This window comes from Scyliorhinus torazame, chromosome 5 (assembly GCF_047496885.1).
Source record: "Scyliorhinus torazame isolate Kashiwa2021f chromosome 5, sScyTor2.1, whole genome shotgun sequence".
NCBI classification, from domain to species: Eukaryota; Metazoa; Chordata; class Chondrichthyes; order Carcharhiniformes; family Scyliorhinidae; genus Scyliorhinus; species Scyliorhinus torazame.
The window spans coordinates 168,216,783-168,235,775 of NC_092711.1; the positions used below are offsets into that span (position 1 = coordinate 168,216,783).

Sequence of the window (18,993 nt, forward strand, 5' to 3'; positions counted from 1 at the left end):
CCGTGAGACTGTCCAGAATGTACCTGTTGTATAGAACATTGGTCAGACCGCAGCTGGAGGACTGTGTGCAGTTTTACTGCCCTGGTCGCCAGAGGGAAAGGGCAACAAAGGTTCACCAGACTTGTTCCGGGGATGGCAGGACTGCCCTTTGAGGAGAGATTGGGGAAACCTGGCCTGTGTTCTCTAGTGTCAAATAATGAGAAGTGATCACAATGAAACCTACAAAATCCATAAAGGAATAGACAGGCGAGATGCAGGTGAGATGTTTCCCCTGGTTGGGGAGTCTGGAACCAGTGGACACAATTTCAAAATAAGGGGGAAGCCACTTAGGATGGAAAGTGAGTGGGAAAAGATCTGGGAAATGGAGAACATTGTGGGAAAATGTGAAATTGTCCATGTTGGCAGAAAGAATAAAAAAGCTTATTATCTGAATGGTTAGAGATTGCAGAGCTCTGAGATTCAGAGGGATCTGGGTGTCCAAGAGCATGAATCACAAAAGGCGAGTATACAGGTACAGCAAGTAATTAGGAAAGCTATTAGAATGTTATTGTTTATTGTGGGGGAATTGAATACAAAAGTAGGTTATGCTTCTGTTCGCATGAATGAATCCAAAAGAATCCCTCGACATTCAGGTCTGCTTCAAACATCACAGTTTATTGTTGTAACGCCGGCGGGGAGTAATTCTCTGGGCAAAGGCAGATACCTCTCGACTGAACAAAGGGAATCATCATTTTTTATACAATTTCAAATAGTTAGTCAGCCCAACTCAGCCGGACACGATCCAATCACAATGATTGTAGGTTGCACACATTGACTGGTAGATCCAATGAAAGTGGTTACTGGGCAGCAGGGAACTGAGTGATCAGCTCATGGACAGCTAGGGGGTTACTCATGAACTCATGATGCCTTCCAGACCCCCTCATCGACCGTCCTTGGGTCTTGAGTATACATAACTCCCTTATCTTAACCTTGTTACTGGCTGGTACCACTGTCAGAATTTCGTAAGAGCATCCCCCTTTGTGAGAAAGAGAGAGAGAGCTGACTGGTGGTGATTTAATCTGAGGGTCACCACACCTCAGACGAGGGGCAATGTTGAGGAGGCAGGGCCTTCTTGGATGACCTCAGCTGGTATGGAGTAGAACCCACGCTGTTGGTGTCGCTCAGTATCACAAACCAGCCATCCAGCCAACTGAGCTAACCAATCCCCTGTAATATTAGTTATTGCCTGTCTCCCATCACACCATTTAATGTTGTTTCTCAGTCCATGTCAGACAACCTGCCCCATAGCTTGATAATTTTCTTCTGCGAGAAACACCGAGATAAATTAAACAAAAGATCCATGTACCCTCCATTGCCCATCTCCATGGCAAGGTGGCATGCTTTAGGGGGATCCAAACAGAAATGGGAACTAAATATCTTCCAACCACTGTTGCTATATTTACTTGCTATAAATATGGCAGCTAATAAGGTTGCCCTTCTTAATCTAGATATGAATAGGATATGCTTTCAGAGTCACCAGGTATCAAATGATACCGCCACAAGGTTCAATCGGATATCGATCAAAGACCCAAACAACCAGTTAGTTAGTTCAAGATCAATAATACTTTATTTACACACAAGATTAACTTACGCATGCAACATAAACACTACGAGCTAAATTACACCTATCACTATGACAACCTGTACTTAACTTCAGGCATCCGGCTTAGGTCAGAGGAACAGTGGTCTTTGCTCGAATCTGGATCTGCTGGGTCTGGAGAAGTAACTGTGGTTCAGCTCGGCTCATCCGCATGGTAGCGAGCGTTGAACTTGAACTTGCTTCTGGTCGTGGTGCTACAGATGGAGTCCGACGTTGCCGGAGCGCCAGGTCCAAAAGAGACCGAACACATGGCAGTGTCTCTCTTTATCCTTGGGGGGGGGGGGGGGGGGGGGGGGGGGGTTCGCACTCTTTTGGGCGGTCCTCCAGTTTGGACCCAATAATTCGGCAGTCCTCGATCACTGCCTTCGATTTGAGCCAATAAAGGAGCGGGTGCTTTGATGGCTGGGCGGGTCCTGAGTTTATGCTTCCCGAGTAAAGGGAGTGGCACCGAAATGTCTGGAATTGTATTGGATACCTGAGTACCAGTTCCTTTATCTTAGGGAAATGGGTCATTAGCATGCAAATCGGCTGGCGGTTTCGATCCCGTCTGCTTCTGCTTACAAATATACATTTAGGCTCTGAGCCTGCCTGAATCTTACATTGGCCATATTTCCCTTGAGGCTTTGCAAATGTCCATGTTTCTTTGTAAGTGGCCATCCCAGATGGCTACACCACCAAACACTATTTCGCTCTGTGATCCTCGTGAAAGTTGAAGCCAGGAATTCACAACATGGCTCAATGATCATCAGCCGACTGGAGGCAATTTTGTGAGACAAACCAGTCCAGCAGGAAGAAACCCTCCGCCCATCCCTATTGATCAACTGACACAATTAACAAAATGCAGTCCTGGATGCGATTGAGAGCAGACCAGCGGAATCCAACCCCTGTAATCAATTGTGAACTTGGTGTGTGAGCATGTGCGATGAAACACAAAGTCTCTCCCACACTGAGAGCAGAAGAACGGCCTCGCCCCATTGAGAACTTGGCGGTGTCTCCATAGTTGGGATGGATCACTGAATATCTCACCTACTCAGAGCAGGTGAACGGACTCTCCCCAGTGTGAACTCGCTGGTGTGTCCGCAGGCTGGATAACCAAGTGAATCCCTCCCCACAATGAGAGCAGATGAATGGCCTCTCCCCAGTGTGAACTCGCTGATGGCGCTGCAGGGTGGATAACCGAGAGAATCTCTTCTCACACTGAGAGCAGGTGAATGGCCTCTCCCCAGTGTGAACTCGCTGGTGTGCCTGCAGGTGGGATAACTGAGTGCATCCCTTCCCACACTGCGAGCAGGTGAACGGCCTCTCCCCAGTGTGAACTCGCTGATGTTTCTGCAGGTCAGATAATTGAGTGAATCCCTTCCCACACTGAGAGCAGGTGAACGGCCTCTCCCCAGTGTGAACCCACTGGTGGCTCCGCAGGTGGGATAACTGAGTGTATCCCTTCCCACACTGAGAGCAGGTAAACGGCCTCTCCCCAGTGTGAACTCGCTGATGTTTCTGCAGGTCAGATAATTGAGTGTATCCCTTCCCGCACTGAGAGCAGGTGAACGGCCTCTCTCCAGTGTGAACTCGCTGGTGTCTCTGCAGGTCAGATAATAGAGTGAAACCTTTTCCACACTGAGAGCAGGTGAACGGCCTCTCACCAGTGTGACTGCGTCGATGAATTTCTAGCACAGACGGTGCTATGAATCCCTTCCCACAGTCCTCACATTTCCATGGTTTCTCCATGTTTTGGGTCGTCTCATGTCTGTCCAGTTCGGCCAATCAGTTGAGGCTTCGTCCATACACAGAACACGTGTACAGTCTCTCCCCGCTGTGAATGGTGCGATGTTTTTTCAGGCTGTGTAACTGGTTAAGGCTCTTTCCACAGTCAGTGCTCTGGAACACTCTCACTCGGGTGTGTGTGTCTCGGTGCTTTTCCAGTCACAATGGTGTTTAAAATCTTTTCAAGTTGACAGATGAGGCAAACATTTCTCCTTTAGATTCGAAGGCCAATGATATTCAGGTCCCAAGGAATTGAGGGACTGTCAGATCCAGACGACATGTATTAGATTTCTGTCTGTAATTTGTCCTCTTTGAATCTCCTGTTAAAACAATTTACAAAAGACATCACTGTCAGTGCAGGATAGAAATTCAGAACAAACTATTCTAGTTTCTCTGGAACTTTCTTTTCTCTTGCATTCCGCAACATCTGTAAATATCCGTCCCACACATTCTCCATCCATTCTCACTCTGCTGTACCTAATATTCACCCTCCCAATTCTCCTGAAGGTGCTGATTCAGGCTGATTGACAGATCCATGCTCACTGCTTCCTGGCCTGGACACAGGGACCACAACAAATCGGAGCTGCAGTCGGCCATTTGAACCTGCTCAACCATTCAATGAGAGCATTGGCCGATCTACCTCAGCATCATTTTCCAAAACTATCCCCCATATCTCTCGATACCTTCACTCCCTGGTTCTGGGAGAGAGGAGTGAGGGGGAGGGCAGAGGTGTGGGAGATGGGTCGGTCACGGTTGAGAGCCCCGTCGACCACAGTGGGTGGGAAGCCACGGTTCAGGAAGAATGAAGACATGTCAGCAGCACCGTTTTGGAAAGTGGCATCATCGGAACAAATGCGACGGAGGTGAAGGAACTGAGAGAATGAGATGAAGTCCTTACAGGATGTGGGATGTGAAGTGCTGTAGTCGGCGTAGCTGTGGGAGTCGGTAGGTTTGTGGTGGATATTAGTGGACTGTCTATCTCAGAAATTGAAATAGAAAGGTCAAGGAAGGAAAGGGAAGTGTCGGAGATAGACCATGTGGAGGTGATAGAGGGGTGCAAACCGAAGCAAAATGAATATATTTTTCCAGACTTTGCAGAACACCTCCGGTCCATCCGCAAGCAGTTCTCAGACCTTCCTGTCGTTTGCCATTTCAACTCACCGCCCTGCTCTCAGTCCTCATGTCCGTCCTTGGCCTGCTGCAATGTTGAGGTGAAGCCCAGCGCAAACTGGAGGAACAGCACCTCATCTTCCGATTAGGCATGTTCCACCCTTCCGGACTTAACATTGAGTTCAACAACCTCAGACTCTCCACCACCTTTACCCCATTTTTATCTATCAATTTATTTTTGTTTTAATTTCTTCCATTGATCGTTTTTTCCCTCCCCATTATTCTCCTCCCCTCCCCCCATTCGAATTATTTCAAGTTGCCCTTTGCACACTGCTCACCTTTATTCTGCCATTCACACATTCTAACCTTTTTATGTACCACTATCAGCACCCTACTTAGCCTTAATTACCACCATTTGCATTCCTTTTATCTTCTGTTCTCGACATCTTTGTCTATATCTCCACCTATTGCTGGTCCTTATCCAGCCCCACCGCTCTATTCCACCCCCACCGCTCCATTCCACCCCCACCGCTCCATTCCACCCCTCCCCCACTACAGTACAAATCTGACCCCATTTCCAGTTCTCTCTAACTGTCACAAAGAGTCATCCAGACTCGAAACATTAGTTCCCTTTTCTCTCCACAGATGCTGTCAGACCTTCTGAGATTGTCCAGTATTTTCTGTTTTTGTTTACGATTCCAGCATCCACAGTAATTTATTTTCATAATATATCTAATCTGTACCATGTAAAAACACTCGACATATCTCTGTCCGACATGTATTTACTGTTCCTTTAAATTTTAGCCATCTCCAATAATAATAATAATCTTTATTGTCACAAGTAGGCTTACATTAACACTGCAATGAAATTATTGTGAAAAGCCCCGAGTCGCCACATTCCGGCGCCTGTTCTCGAATTTACAGTGCAGAAGGAGGCCATTCGGCCCATCGCGTCTGCACCGGATCTTGGAAAGAGCACCCTACCCAAGGCTATACCTCCACCCTATTCCCATAACCCAGTGACCCCACCCATCACTAAGGGAAATTTTGGACACTAAGGACAATTTAGCATTACCAATCCACCTAACTTGCACATCTTTGGATTGTGGGAGGAAACCGGAGCACCCAGGGGAAACCCATGCATACACGGGGAGAACGTGCAGACTCCGCACAGACAGTGACCCAAGCCGGGAATCGAACCTGGGACCCTGGAGCTGTGAAGCAATTGTGCCAACCACTATGCTACCGTGCTGTTCCGGTACACAGAGGGAAAATTCAAAATGTCCAAATTACCAGACAGTACGTCTTTCGGGACTTGTGGGAGGAAACCGGAGCACTTGCAGGAAACCCGCATAGACACAGGGAGAACTCTGGGGAAACCAACCCTTTTAATTGTGAACATTAGGAAAGAAACCACCCTTTTAGCCAAACAAATAGATGTGTCAAGCTGAGGGAGCAAAGGATGTCAATGTCTTTAAGAGAGAGAGACCTGGGCCAAGCTTTCCAGAGTCTGCACCCTCCCCGGATTCACTTCCTTTCCCTTCAGTTGCTGCAAGTGACCAATTGAAGGTGAGAATGAGAAAAGAAATGGAAAAGGGGAGAAAGGAAAGTGTTTTACTCACAGATGTTGGAGACAGGAAGAGGTTTCAGTCTGTGTCATGGTCAATCTTCATTAACACAACGTCTGCCTTCTGATTGGCTGGAGGACCAAAGTCCTTCCGGTCCTCCCAGTTTCCCATTGATCAATACCTCAGCAGGAAGGCCAGGGGCGGGCTTTCCTCCACACATGCGCAGCTTCCCCTCAGCCTTGGACATGCGCAGTACCTGATCACCCGCCCGTGCGGTGAATAGAGCGGTTTCCCTAGCGCGGGGGATTGTGGGAGCTGCGGCCGACACTGTCCAAACTCCTGGGACTGGGGTGAAAAGTGGAGGAGGGGCAGTGACCTCACCCTGACACAAAGTACATGTTAGTCGTCACGGGGATTGATTGTGACGTTCGCCCTCAGCACCTGGGGAGGGCAATAGGTGAGTGTGAAACTGAATCCGAGAGTCAGCATCTTCACGGGAGGAGACTTGGGGGAAAGCAGGAGGACAGAAGGATAAATTAGTGTCAAAATCAATAATGAGGAGAGCATGGGTGGGGGTCAAATATTTATAGTTTGAGAGGAAGAAGGATTTTCCGTAACAACTAGAATTGTCAGTTGTGAATTTCTATTCTGTAATCACAGCGATGACTTTAAAAAAAAACATTTTTTAATATAGATTTCGAGTACCTAATTATTTTTTTCCAATTAAGGGGCAATTTAGCATGGCCAATCCACCTAACCTACACATCTTTTTGGGTTGTGGGGGTGAGACCCACGCAGACACGGCGAGTATGTGCAAACTCCACATGGACAGTGACCCAGGGCCGGGAGTGAACCCGGGTCCTCAGCACCGTGTGGCAGCAGTGCTGACCACTATGCCACCCTGATGATGTCAATCCTATCACACCCATTAAAGTCTCTATCAGGTCAGTCTTCAACCTTCTCTTCCCCAGGGGAAATATCCCCAACCTGTTCAATATCTCCTGAAACTTAAACATTCTCAGTTCTGATATCATCCTTGTTAATCTTTCTTGCACATCCTGGAGACCCTATCTCTGTTTTAAAGGGTATATAATTAATATTTAGATTTGGTTTAATTTGGTTGAAGGTGCCTTATTTACTCAGCTCCAAACTGACCCTCTAAAATGCTTCAATTCGAAAGAGGCTTAACAATCAGGCAAGAGAGGACTCTGAAATGTCAATGTTTATTTTTTTAAAGCAGTATACTGATGAAGTACACAAGTGACGTTCACCACCAAAATTGGGTGACCTGTTCTGGTAGAAGTGTGAATCTTCTTCAGGTTCCTGAACCAACAGTGTTTTCCTAAATTCCTGCCCAGGAGCACTCAGTGTCTCCACGACTAGAGTCCAACTTACAAAACCCAGGATCACTCACAAATCCCACTTTTACCTCTTGAATTAACATGACCTCATCTTGAATAAGACCTGTTGTAATCAGACAATTGGTCATGATTGTCACTGGGTTAATTTTATTGGATTTAACCATTGATGTAAATTGTTCCATGGAGCAGAATAATGGGACTGTTCAGGATCTTTCTAATATCTGAGTTCAGACAAAATCATGAATGGTTTGCATAGAGTACATAAAGAGAAACTGTTTCCACTGACAAAAGGATTGTTAACCAGAGGACAAGATTTAAGGTTATTCACAAAAAAGCCAGAGGGGAAATGAGGACGATGAATCTGTACACAGTGAGGTGCTGTGATCTGGAATGCACTATCTGACAGGCTGGTGGAAGCAGATTCAACACCAGGAGTTGGATAAATATTAGAAAGGGACTAGTTTTCAGGGTTCATGGGGAAAGGGAGGATAGTGGGACTAATTGAGTACTTCTTTCAAAGAGCCAGCACAGGCACGATGGGCCGAATGACCTGTGTGGTGAGATTCTGTGATCAAAGATGAATAAATGTGTGTCTGCAATATGTATAGTGATGTCAATAATGTCTGGAATTCCCCTTTCCCCGTTTCAGTTGTCTCCCTTTCCTTCCAATTTGATTTTAGACAGAGAACAGAAGCAAATGGCTTTCAGTACATTGAGCAGCCCCGCTCTCTATTCTCAGCCAGCGTTACACAGAGGGGGAAGGGGTGGATTCTCAGACCAGCGAGTCAAGGCAGCCTCTTTAAATGGGCAGTTCCCACAATGTATTCATTGACCACACTGGGAGCTCCTGTCCTCTCCAGTCAGCTGGCTCGTGCCAAGGACCCGGGTTTGATTCCCGGCTTGAGTAACTGTCTGTGCAGAGTCTGCACGTTCTCCCCATGTCTGCGTGGGTTTCCTCCAGGCACTCCAGTTTCCTCTCAAAAGTGCAGAAAGACGTGCTTGTTATGTGAATTCGACATTCTGAATTGCCCCTCACTATACCCGAACAGGTGCCGTAGAGTGGCGATTCGGGGATTTTCACAGTAACTTAATTGCACTGATAACGTAAGCCTACTTGTGACACTAATAAAGATTTTTATTATTAGGTGGGATGAAGTATTGAATCTCTTCCCACAGTCAGAGCAGGCAAACGGCCTCTCGTCAGTATGAACTTGCTGGTATGTCCACAGGTTGAATGGAACACTGAATACCTTTCCCACACAGAGCAGCAGAATGGTCACACCCTGAGTGTGAATGTGTCAATGAGTTTCCACTGTAGACGGACAACTAAACCTTGCTGGTGTCTCCGCAGTGTGGATGACCTTCTAAACTTCTTTGTGCAGTGAGAGCAGCTAAACGGTCTCTCCCCAGTGTGAACGCACTGGTGCATTTCCATTGTTTCTCCATCGTGCGGGTGTTTCCTGCTGTCCCTCCAGGTTAGACAATCAGTTGAAGGCTCACACAGGATACGTGTATGGTCTCTGCCCGCTGTGAATGGTGCAATGCTGTTTCAGGCTCTTTCCACAGTCAGTGAACTGGAACACTCTCACTCGGGTGTGTGTCTCTGTGCTTTTCCAGTCACACTGATGTTTAAAACATTTTGAAGCACAAGGAACAATCAAACATTTCTCCTTCTGGATTTAAAAGCCGTTGATATTCAATGAATTGAGTAACGTTGTCAGATTTTGAAGTGAAGTTTGTTTTTAAAACAAATATTTTTATTCAAGTTTTCAACATTTTAACATTTGTACAACACACAAACAAACAAACCCAAACCTCAACACCTCTCTCCCCAACCACAAACTGCCCCCCTACTCTTCGAAGGCCACCAGATCCCCAAAATATAACACAAATAAAACCCATCTCTGGTGGAACCCCTCATCTGCCCCTCTCAGAGCAAATTTCACCTTCTCTAAATACAAGAACAAGAACTCCATTGGATCCTCCAGCCACGTCGAGGCACCGGTGCAGCGGGAGGGGAGCAAGTTGGTCTCCACCTCAACAGATCCTGCCTGCAGGCAATCAACAAGGCGAAGGCTAAAACATCTGCCCACTCACCCATCTGCAGCTCCGGCAGGTCTGACACCCCAAATACGGTCACGAAGGGACCCGGCTCCAAATGCTCATGCAGAACTTTAGACATGGTGCTGAACACTGACCCCCAAAATTTCTCCAACTTTGGGCAGGACCAGAACATATGGACTTGATTGGCTGAACCCCTCCCACACTGCTCACAGCTATCCTCCCACCTCCTTGAACAACCATCTCATCCTCACCTTCATTAAGTGCACCCTGTGCACAACTTTCAATTGAATCACCCCCAGCCTCGCACACGAGGTTGAGACGTTAACCCTCTGCAGCACCTCACACCATAGTCCTCCCTCCAACACCATCCCAAACCCTTCCTCCCACTTGGTCTTAATCCTTTTCATGGACTCCTTGTTCTCTGCCATAATCCTACCATAGATCGCCAAAACAACCTCACTCTCCAGCTCCCCCCACCCCCACCCCCCCACCCCAACCCCCCCCACCCCATCCCCCCACCCCACACCCCCCCCCACCCCCCACCCACCCCCCACACCCCCCCTCACCCCCCCAGACAGAGAGACTGTGCAAATAAACAGTGGATCAGTCGACATCAATAATTTTAAACTGCCTGTGATAAAGGAAATCTATGTGCTGTGTGTGATGGGAGGAAGTGGGCTCTGTGTCTGACCATCACCAAACTTGTTTCCCTCAAATTGGCAGATAGTGACATCCTGACAGATGTAAACAGATGTCCTTCTGGGTTTAATATGACTGTCAGCTATGCTCCGACAGACGAACTGTCAGTCTCTGCCTGACTCTCCTACAGCTTCCTCTCATGGTTGAGTTGGACAAGGAACACTCATCACTTGAGCTGGGAAAAGCCATTGACTGCTGAGCAATGGGTGAACATGGATTCAGATCCGCTTCTAAGTTTTGTGTCATCTGCAAACTTTGAAATTGTCCCCTGCAACCACGATCTAGATTATTAATATGCACCAGGAAAAGCAAGGGTCCAAATACTGACCCCTGGGGGACACCACTACAAACCTCCCTCCAGCCTGAAAAATATCCATTGACTGTTATTCTCTGCTTCCTATTATTCTGTCACTTTTTGTGTCCACCGTACCACTGTCTCTTTTATTCCATGAGCTATAATTCTTCCCACAAATCTGTTGTGTTGCATTGCATTGAATGCGCACTGAAAGTCAATGTACACTACATCAACGGCATTACCCTCGTCAACCCTTTCTGTTACCTCCTTAAAAAATCCAGCAAGTCAGTTAAACACGATTTCCCCTTTAGAACTCCATACTGGTTCTTGCAAATCAGTCCATATTTTCCATGTGGCATTTAATTCAATCTGGAATAATTGATTCTTGAAGCTTGCCCACCAATGATGTTCAACTAACTGATCTGTAATTGCTGGGGCTATCCTTTTTGAACAAATGCATAAGATTTGTAATTCTCCAGTGCTCTGGCACCTTCAGCAAAGACTGGGAAATTATTGCCAGCTGCCCTGTAATTTATATTCTTACTTTAACACTTCCACCTTATCAATTTTGAACCCATCTAGGGACAAAGTTTGCTAGTCTGTCTCCATGGCCTGGGTAGCATCTATCTCCTTGGTAAAGACAAACAGCAAGTTTAGTTTTATTTTGAATAGGGTGTCAGTTACTGTTTCTCATTCTTTAAAAGCTCCTTCTTCACATTTAAACAGGTAATGGTAAGAGGGAGAAAACTGATACACAGTGACCCAAAAACAAGATACTGTAAACATTCAGATAAAAGCAAGTTACTGCAGATGCTGGAATCTGAAACAAAATCAGTAAAAACTCAACAATCTCAGCAGGTCTGACAGCATCTGTGGAGAGAAAGGGAGCTAATGTTTCAAGTCTGGATGGCTTTGACAAAGAGTCATCCAGACAAAATATTTGCTCCCTTTTCTCTCCACAGATGCTGTCAGACCTGCTGAGATTGTCCAGTACATTATGGTACTGTAGTCATTCCCTGTCTACCCAGCTTTATTTTGAAGTCAGCCCCTGAATTGTGTGGACACAGTTTCAGATTTCCACATTTGAGGAACAAACATTGAAATATTTGCTCCAGATCCACAGGGTTTCATCTGTTTAAAGCCACAAACAGGAAGGTCCAGTTTTCTCCTGGAGTTTGAGACAAATCAGCTCAAAATGATGCAGAGCTCCAGCCAATGTGGGAGATTCCAGCTGATCCCCGCCCCTCACGCACTCCGACTGGTTGGAGGACCAGCTGCTCCCGTTGAGTCATCCAGGTCCGTCCCCTCTTTCTATTGGTCGGGGGCTGCCGTCAGTCAACCTGGCATTGTGATGCAGTGCATGCGCAATGTGGCTGCTATAGTTCGACATCAGTGCGCAGGCGCGGGAACGGAGTTTGGAGCATGCGCAATTCCAGTGTAGGCCTCGGGAAGGGACTCCTTTGTCCCGGAGAAGCGGAGTCAGCGTCAGGTGGTGGGTGGGAGGATCTGCAAACCCTTCAGAATCATTGTCAGCTCCCTGATTTGCAGCTGCCGGGACCAGGCCCAGGTTAACCCTCCTACTTCAGCAACTGGAGGATGGTTCACACCAGAGGAGGGGGACAGTGAATAAGAGCTGACACTTTGGACTCAAATCAATGAGGATTCTGATCTCTGGAAAGGAAGGAAACCCTGGGAGGTGGGCGGGGAGGATTTACAAACACCCGCTGGAGGCCCCAAACCCCCAATAGGAACCTGCAGGTCCCGAGTTTGCAGCTCCCGGGGCTTGTTTACTTCTTGTCTGCCCAAGTGAGCGGGCATCAGGGTCCCAGTGACCAGGACAGAAAATGAGTGGTTAATTGATTTTATTCTCACTTTGCAAAGAGGCTTGAGAATTGAACCCAGCCAGAGTGGAGGCAGGAGGTAAACTGTAAGGAAAATAATTGTGACGGTGCTGTGCTGGGTTTGACGGGCTGACCAACTCTCATGGTGAAAATTAAGGGTGGTGTTTGCCAGAGCTGTTGGAACATAGAAGCGGTAAGGAACATGGTTTTGTGCATTGATAAAGATCCAATTTATAGTACAGCCAGCATCCAGGCAGCATGCAGACTGGGACAGTGGACTCAGATACATTTCTGTAACATATGGGACTATTAAACACCCTGGGATTTGCATTCAGCACAGTGAGCAAGAGAGTGTATGGGAGTAGGATTTACTGTTTTGCAGGTACAAATGAGGAAAATATGTTGTATAGAAAATAGTATTGTATGTTCAGGATTTCTCTCTGTATAACGTTTTGTAAACTTCTTTTCCAGGGCACTAGAATGGGTGGATTTACAGACAGGAAGCTCAAACTGAATATCACAGCATGATCTGACAGAGTCACCGAGTCGCCACGGCCAGAATATCATTAGTCATTGAATTTGGAAGGAGCAATGTTTGTGTGTTCTGCCTGTGTGACACCATTTCAAACATCATTGTGACTGGAAAAGCATCAGGACACACACTGGAATGAGAGTATTCCAGTACATTGACTGTACAAAGAGCTTTAACCAGTAAAACAGCCTGTAAAAAAATCACACGATTCGCAGCAGGGAGAAACCATACAGGTGTTCTGTGTATGTGGACAAAGCTTCAACGGACCGTCCAAGCTGGAGAGATATGAGGAAACTGGCACCATGGAGAAACCGTGGAAATGTGAGGACTGTGGTGAAGGATTCAATTCTTCACCCCGGCTGGAAATCCATCGACGCGTTCACACTGGGGAAAGGCCGTTCAGCTGTTCTGTGTGTGAGAGGAGATTCACTCAGTCATCTGCCCTTTGCTTGCACCAGCGAGTTCACGCTGAGAAGAAACCATTCAGCTGCACAACCTGTGAAGAGAAATTCAAGTCTTTATCCATCCTCACTGAACACCAGCCAATTTACACGAGTCAGAAACCATTCATTTGCTTTGTGTGTGGGAAGGGATTCACTCAGGTATTCACCCTCCAGACACACCACCAAATGCACACAAACGAGGAACCATTCAGGTGCATCACCTGTGGAGAGACTTTTAGTCAGTCAACTGACCTCAGTGAGCACCAACACACTCACACTGGGGAGAAGCCGTTCACCTGCTCCGTGTGTGGGATGGGATTTCCTTGGGCATCCCAATTGCTGACACATCAGTGGGATCACACCGGGGGGAGACGGTTCTCTTGCTCCTTGTGTGGAGCGGGATTCACTCAGTCACAACACCTGCTGAGACACCAGCGAGTTCACAAATGACTGCAGGGATTGGAATCTGCTGTTTTGCTGCTGCTAATCGCATCCAGGATTGATAGTCTGACAATATCTGGTTTGATTCTGCTGATGTTAACAATCTCTATAACTGGCTGCAGTTTAATATTCTGAAAATGTCACTGATTTTTGGGGCTGCAATGTCCCTAATCAGTGTCTAAAAGGTTCCACTGATTAACATCTCCAATTACAAACTGCAGATTAATCCTTGCTGACAATTCTTACTGACTTCTTCAGTGTTCTGTCCATTATGATATTAAATTGTGAAGGAAGCGAAACAAACAGTGAAATATTATACAGGTACTGTAAAAACGTACATAGAAATCTTAACATCAACATGTATACTGATGAAGTTTGGAAGTCGCTGAGTTGAATCATTTCTGACACAGCAGCAGCAACATTTGGTAAAGGTGGAACCCACAACAAAGACTGGTTCAGACTCACTCAGCCGAGATGACATCTGTCATTGAAGCAAAAAGCAAAGTCGACCTGATGTGCAGCATAAACCCAACAGCTAGAACACTGCATTACTTGAACGTAGCCAAGACAGTTGTGTAAATATCAGGGAGATCCTGTGCAAATAAACATTGGACCAGCCTCTGTCAATAATTCCAAGCTGCCTGTGACAATGGAAATCTACGACTGATGGGGTCAAGAGGGATCTTTGTCCGACCATCACTAAAGTTGTGCGACTGAAATTGGCAGCTGGTGAAGTTCTTACCAACAGAAGTAAACAGATGTCCTGCTGGGTTGATCACGACTGTGAGCTGGACATCTCCCAGACTCTGATTGCCTCTATTGCAGCTTCCATGTTGAGTTGGAGAAGGAACCCTCACCACTTGAGCTGGAAGAGGCCATTGATTGCTGAGCAAGCAGAAAGGCACCCGGCAAGGATGGGATTCCAGCTGATCTGCTTACACACGGAAAGTCCCTTCGACTGTCGCACCTTCATGACCTCCGACGTCTCTGATGGGTGACAGGAACCATTCCATACGTGTGATGCAAAATCATCACAACATATAAAATCAGCAGTGACAGAGGAGATTCCAACAACTACAGGGACATCTCACTCCTTAGCATCACTGGGAGGTCCTTCACTAGGGTCATGTCTAAAAGATCCATCTACTTGCAGACTGATATATCCAGAAGTATGTGGTGAACCACTGTAATAGGAGATGTAAGGTAGGACCTGCACTACAGGTTCGCCGGTAGCTCCTGCCGGCTGGCTCCGCCCACGGAGAACTGTATAAATATGCATGACCTCCAGTGCCCTGCCATTTCGCCAGCTGCAGCAGGAGGCCATGCATCTGACTGTAATAAAGCCACAGTTCTACCCAACTTTAGTCTTTGTGCAATTGATCATGCATCAATTTATTACGGTCAGATTTTCCACAGAATGGATATCAGAATTAAGCCCGATCGCCTGCAGCTAGATCCGCACTCGCCCGACGCCAGAAGAGACTTTACTCACTGGCTAGCATGTTTTGAGGCCTACATCAAGGCTGCGGACCCCGAGCCAACGGAGGCTCAGAAGATAAACGTCCTGTACTCCAGACTGAGCTCCAGCGTGTTCCCGTTGATCCAAGACGCCACGAATTACACAAAAGCAATGGAACTCCTTAAGGAACACTACGCGCAGAAGGCGAACACGCTCTTCGCCAGGCATGTACTCGCCACCCGCTCGCAACTACATGGTGAGTCCATCAAAGACTTCTGGCGGGCCCTAAATCCACTCGTCCGGGACTGTGACTGTCAGGCCGTTACGACCGCCGAACACGCAAATCTCCTCATGCATGATGCCTTCGTGACGGGGATTGCGCGGACCGCATCCGAGAACAATTACTGGAAGGGGCCACGCTCGAACTGGCGGAGACAAAAACTTTGGCGCTCTCCATGACGGTCGCATCCCGTAACGTATAATTGTACCCCTCCCGCCGCGCTGCCCACCCTTCTACTCTTTCCTACCCCTCCTGGACCCCGCTGATGACCTCCTCAGCTGGGGCCCTGCCTTCCCAATACGCCGCACGCCGATCCGCGCACCCCGGGGGTCCCCGCTGCTACTTCTGCGGTCAGCAGAAGCACCCCCACCAACACTGCCCGGCCCGCACTGCAGTTTGTAAAGCCTGCAGTAAAAAGGGCCACTTAGCGGCTGGGAGCCAGGCCAGCACAGTCGTTGCGATCGCGCCCGCTATTGCCCCCTACCCCATGCCAGACGCACAATGGGAGCCACAATCTTCTCCTCCCGGGTCCATGTGCGACCAATGGGCGCCGCCATCTTGTCCCCCTTCGTCCATGTGCGCCCTGTGGGTGCCGCCATCTTGTCCCGATCCCGCGATGTGCGCACCATGGGCGCCGCCATCTTGTCCCGACCCCGCAATGTGCGCACCAGGGGCGCCGCCATCTTGTCCCCCACAGGGTCTCCAGACATCCCTCGTGCATCAAAGCACAGTGCGCTTTCTCTGCTGACAGGTCTGCAGTGAACATGATCTTCTCCACATACCAGCTACAAGAGAAGTGAACAATTGGTATTTAATCTAAAATGTCTATGCTGAGAAAAGTGAAACGTTATCATTACTGAGTGAAAGTGAACCTTTCAATGTGAATCACAATTTAATTGTACAATTGGAAAAGGCACCAAAATGTTTGATTCCCTCAAGACAAACTTCAGCCTTACATAGAAACATATAAAATAGAAGCAGGAGGAGGCCATTCGGCCCTTCGAGCTTGCTCCATCATTCATTATGATCATGGCTGATCATCCAACTCAGTAACCTGTTCCCCACTTTCCCTCCACATCCTTTGATCCCTTTTGCCCGAAGAGCTGTACCTAACTGCTTCTTGAAAGCAGACAATGTTTTGTCCTCAACTCTTTCTGTGGTAGTGAATTCCCCAGGCTGACCACCCTCTGGGTGAAGAAATTTCTCCTCGTCTCTGTCCTAAGTGGTCTACCCATATCCTTCGACTATCACACATGGTGCTGGACTCCCCCACCATCGGGAATATCCTTCCCACATTTACCCAGTCTAGTCCTGTCAAGTTTATAGGTTTCCATAAGATCCCTCTCATTCTTCTGAACTCCAGCGAACATAATCCTAACTGGCTGAATCTCTCCTCATACGTCAGTCCCACCATCCCAGGAATCAGTCTGGTAAACCTTCACTGCACTCCCTCTATAGCAAGAATATCCTTCCTCAGATAAGGAGACCAAAGCTGCAGACAATACCCCAGGTGTGGCCTCACCAAGGCCCTGTAAAATTGCAACAAGACATCCCTCATCTAAATCATGAATATATATTGTGAATAGCTGAGGTCCTAGTACCGATCCATTCGGAAAAATACTTGTTTATTCCTACTCGTTTATTCCTACTCTTTATTTCCTGCCTGCCAACCAATTTTCTATCCATCTCAATACACTATCCCCAAACCCATGCGTTTCAACTTCACATGCTAATCTCTGATGTGGAACTTTGTTGAAAGCCTTCTGAAAGTCCAAATAAACCACATCCACTGGCTTCCCCTCATCGACTACTAGTTACATCCTTGAAGAATTCCAATAGATTTGTCAAGCATGATTTCCCTTTCATAAATCCATGTTGATTCTGTCCAATTCTGTCACTGTTTCCTAAGTACTTCGCTTTAAAACCTTTGATCATGGACTTTAGAATTTTCCCCACTGCCGTCATCACGTTGATTGGTCTATAATTCTGTTTACTTTCTACCTCCCTTTTTAAAGAGTGGGGTTACATTAGCCACCCTCTAATCTGTAGGAACTGTTCCAGAATCTGTACAATCTTGGAAGATGACCACCAATGCATCCACTATTTCTTGAGTAGTCTGGTATGTAGATTATCAGGCCCCAGAGATTTATCGACCTTCAATCTCATCAATTTCCCCAACACCATTTCTCTACTCTGATTTCCTTAAGTTCCTCACCTCTCTGAACCCTACATTCCCCAACATTTCTGGTATGTTATTTATGTCGTTCTTTGAGAAGACAGAAGCAAAGTATGTATTGAGTTGCTCAGCCATTTGTCTTCACCAATCTCTTTCTCATCACGGATCTATAGAAACTTTTGCAGTCAGTTTTTTATCTTCCACGCCAGCTTACTCTCGTACGCTATTTTCCCCTTCCTAATCAATCTCTTGGTCCTCCTTTGCTGAATTCTAACCTGCTCCCAATCCTCAGGTTTGTTATTTCTCCTGGCCAATTTGTGGGCTTATTCCTTGGATCTTGAAGTAATATTTCAGAACTCACAAACTGTGGGAAGCTCCGCCCTCTTTAAGAAGGTTGAAGCTTACCTGTGAAAGCTAATGTTCTTGCTTTATTTTTCTTCAGGTTTATTCCTGTGATTTGGAAAGGTGCCTCAAGGAGAATGGGGGAAACAGTCACAATTGGGCAAAGCTGAAACCCCCTTCCCAAAAGAATTGGAAAACAAAGTTTAAAATGGTGTTTGGTTCATCTTTGATCTGAAAAGAAAAGTCACCTAAAGTCAGCACAATTGGGCACAGTTAGAAATGTTTGCTCCAATCCCTTTGCAAACAAACAGAGAAGTTAACCCTTTCCACTGACAGCATGGTGACAATTTGCCTTTTGGCTTTATCCCATTTCTTATCTTTCAAAACAGGGTGTTTGAGAACGGGAGATATGGGAGTCACCTCCTAACTGATTTCAAATACTTGTGTCTCTGATATACAAAGACAGGAAGATTTGTTAAGAAATAAATGATAAAATATGAAGCATTTATTGAATATTATAGGAATGGCTCACTTCCTTTCAACGAAACGAAATCTTCCACAGCAGTTTGCTGGGTGACAAACACGGGACAGGCCTGTTCTTTCTGCCCAGGACTGGTCTCTAACACAGGCTCTTAAATTGACATTTCTAACCCTGATATGATTGGATCTCAGGATCCATCCGCAAACCATTTGTCTGTGTAAAGGTTAAAACAGGAAGAGATTTCTAAAAAGATCCATACTGGCTTCACCCAACACCCACACTGGCTCACAGCAGTGAACCATCCAGAGGAGACTGCAGCCACTAGTAATGGAGACCAGTACTCATTCTGCATCATCCGTCTGTCCTCTGGGACTGGGAAATCATTCTCAGGCTGTATGATGTTTTGTGTGTCCATTATGCATCATTTTTAAACTGTTGTTTCTTAATAAACCAGCGTAAAATCGCACATTAGCTTGGTCCCATTTTTGGGGTTATCTG

At 46.8% G+C, this 18,993-nt stretch overlaps 1 protein-coding gene and 2 long non-coding RNA genes across 4 annotated transcripts in view; 2 read left to right on the forward strand and 1 right to left on the reverse strand.

Moving 5' to 3' along the window:
- LOC140418030 (uncharacterized) overlaps positions 1–18,993 on the forward strand; it is a 76,210-nt gene that overhangs the window by 39,413 nt on the left and 17,804 nt on the right. The gene's annotated exons all lie outside the window — the stretch shown is intronic.
- LOC140422321 (uncharacterized) lies at positions 1,584–6,216 on the reverse strand. Its single transcript, XR_011947385.1, has 2 exons — positions 6,136–6,216; positions 1,584–3,723 (listed from the first exon to the last, which is right to left on the reverse strand). It is a non-coding gene; the product is annotated as an uncharacterized lncRNA (long non-coding RNA).
- LOC140422311 (uncharacterized) lies at positions 12,204–18,961 on the forward strand. 2 transcript variants are annotated; one of them, XR_011947375.1, is made up of 2 exons: positions 12,204–12,534; positions 12,813–18,961. It is a non-coding gene; the product is annotated as an uncharacterized lncRNA (long non-coding RNA). The 2 variants fall into 2 exon arrangements; XR_011947376.1 differs by lacking the exon at positions 12,204–12,534 and adding an exon at positions 12,543–12,723.